This window comes from Pinus tabuliformis, chromosome 2_2 (genome assembly GCF_031772625.1).
Source record: "Pinus tabuliformis cultivar Carrire ecotype Pingquan chromosome 2_2, CPIR1, whole genome shotgun sequence".
Taxonomy (NCBI): Eukaryota; Viridiplantae; Streptophyta; class Pinopsida; order Pinales; family Pinaceae; genus Pinus; species Pinus tabuliformis.
Window position 1 is genome coordinate 696287833 of NC_142300.1, and position 3056 is coordinate 696290888.

The 3056-nt window shown below is 37.9% G+C and overlaps 1 pseudogene; it reads left to right on the plus strand.

The window, feature by feature from the left end:
* Positions 1-1870: 1870 nt before the first annotated feature.
* Positions 1871-2731, plus strand: LOC149194584 (cysteine-rich receptor-like protein kinase 10 pseudogene; annotated as a pseudogene).
* Positions 2732-3056: the final 325 nt, after the last annotated feature.

Here is a 3056-nt window from a genome sequence, read left to right on the forward strand (position 1 = left end):
TAGCACAGACACTATGCATCAATGTGTTTCTAATTCAAGCATACTGAAGAAGACAATGCGCAAGTTAGCAGATGAGTTGGATGAAGGGAATGAAACAATGCATCGGTTGCAACAGAGGCAAGAGTTCGCTTCAGCAAGATTTCACCATGAGGTACACGCACACAATCATGGACAAGAAATCTTGGCATCAGCTCACCACCTTCACCATCACAAGTATGTCAAAGAGTTGGTCGCAACACAATGGACCGACTGTTAGTGATGTCTTGTAAGGCTTGCTCAAGCCATGATGTCTCACATGAGTACATGTGCATTGCAATGTTGAGTCATGTCAAGTGTAAGTCTAGTTTTAATGGTGGGATGTAACATTCATAGAGTAGGTGAAGAGTGTTATGAATATAATTCATAACAAATGACATAAATAAAATAAATATAAATATTAAATAATCAAATATTATTTAACTTAATTAGTCATTAAATTAAGTGAAAAGGCATGTCTAAAAGACATGCCCATTCATGAAAGGTCACCTGCTGAGGTATAAAAGAAGGGTCCTCATTGTACGTTCAAATCATCTTATACATTTTTATATAATAGTAAATTATTATTTTAAATACCTCTGTGTATTTTTATAATCAAGTCTTCAAGCTATTAGTTCTCATGCTTTCAGCATAGTTTTTAAGTTATAGTGGTATCGGAGCCATGGCACACAATATAATCATGCAAGCCTTTCAATGTAGTTCGCTTCACAATGTGCCATTATGTTCATATCCTGATTATGTTGAAAAGTTTAGTATTCAAGAAGTATTTTAGCATTTAGAAAAATCATGTGCAGAAATTAAAGCATGTCAAAAGGAAATCAATAATAAGGAAGAGAATAGTGACACTAAAGGAACAAAACAAAGTGAAGCAGAAGAAGAAGACTATCTTCAGAATGAAGAAGTTATGGCTTTCATTGATAGTCATTCGCAAGACAAAAGTGAGGAAATTGATCTTAGAATGAGTACAGAGCATATGGTTAAACTACATAGTGGACTGCTGTGGCCATCTACTATGGAAGTGATTGAGTGGTACAAAGAACGAGCAAGGAATATAGACAAATTGAGTGGGCAACTGGAGAATTCATTTTTTTTTTATTGGACATTGGCTATCATAACAAAGGAGTCACAGAGTTGAGAAATTTCCTTGTTGATATCTCTGATTTGTGTCATCTTGTTTTTTTCTGGTGGAGGTACGGCAGACAAAGATGTTTTAAGTCTCAGTGCCTGGGGACTTCTTTGTGATTATGAAAAATTTAATGCAATGATCGATGGAGTGACTGAGGCTACTGTTGTGGAAAGATTGAGGGAGCTGGCTGTTCCTTTTATGCATAGGAAATATGGCACAACAGGCACACTTGAGGAGGGAGATTCTTCAAGGAATCAACCAGTCATGTCTATAGACTCTTCAGAGACATTTTTAGTTAAATGGTTGAAAGAGAAAGCAAAGGACAATAATTTGGAATTGTGCTCTGAGATTTTAGAGGAGGGATGCAAAAATTCAGAAGGGATTTGGCTTTTCAAGGATGAAGTGGAAATAATAGAGGTAGGTTTGCACTGTATATATGCCTGTACACTCACTGATAGATGGGGTCTGATGGCCTCTATCTTATCTAAGCTTCCACAGAAAAGCTTCAAGAGTAGACATTCTACTGGTGGTTCTGAGGATTTTATTCAAAGAAAGGGCTTGGAAAGAGTGCCCCAAAACTTTCAGAGTGGTGTTTCTTCAAATTCAAGGCTCACCATGAGTCCACTATTCTTGAATGAAAAGATGCTTCCAAAAATTCAACATCAAAATTTAGTGAACCTACGTGGTTGCTGCGCACAGGGATAAAAAATGTTGCTTGTTTATGAATACTTGCCGAATAAGAGCCATGATGAATTCCTATCCGATCCAGAGAAATGCAAAGAACTTGATTGGCACATACGCTATAAGATTATCCTGGGAATAGCTCGTGGGCTTTGCTATCTTCACGAGGATTCTCAACTGCGGATTGTTCAGCAAGATATTAAAACTAGTAACATTTTGTTGGATGAGAAACTAATTCCTAAGATAGCAGATTTCGACATTGCTAAAGTTTTCCCTGAAGATAGGACTGATGTCAGCACAGGGATTGTTGGAACCCCTGGATATATGGCGCTAGAGTATGTTATGGGAGGGAAGTTATCTACAAATACAGATGTCTATAGCTTTGGCATTGTTCTCCTGGAACTTCTCACTGGAAGAAAGATATCATCTGAACTAAGGGAGAATTTAGGATGGGTGTGGAGTTCATACAAACTAGAAAATGTTTTGGGGATGATTGATCCAACAATAATTGAAACATGTGATACGGAGAAAGCCTCGAGATGCATTCAGGTTGGTCTTTTGTGTACACATGAGGATTCATTGCGTCGTCCACAAATGTCAGAAGTTACTGCGATGCTTTCAACTTCTCTGATACTACCAGCTCCAACAAATCCACTGGGCTCTAATGTGCACAGGAGAAATAGTTACATGTTCAAGACTAAGTGTTCATCTTTCTCTCATTTTGCGGTTTGTTTGGCAAGCCACTGTCAAAACAGAATGAAACCTGATGCTCTTTTATTAGTGAACAATGAAGTTGAGATTGGGAATGGACCCCGCCGGCCTGCGCCGTTGCGTGGGCCTCGGCTTCTCCTCCAAAGACACGGCAAACAATTTCTTGAGCTTCTGTAGTCTATGTTGCAGCAAAACACAAGCTCCATGCCCTTTGCTGCTAAAATTGTCAGAGGTCCAATGTTGATGATGTTCGGGAATTTATCGAAAAGCTTGCATTGTTTTCATTTTTGGATCCCTTACGGTGGGCTCGAAAGTGATATCCGCTCAAAGGAAACATGACGGTTCAGAAAGTGACCATTCGATTAACTAAGTTATTAAATACGCCTACCTATAATCACATTGATATATATATATATATATATATATATATATATATATATATATATATATACACACACACAAGGAAATAGTACTGATAAGCTACATCAGGGATCAATGACGA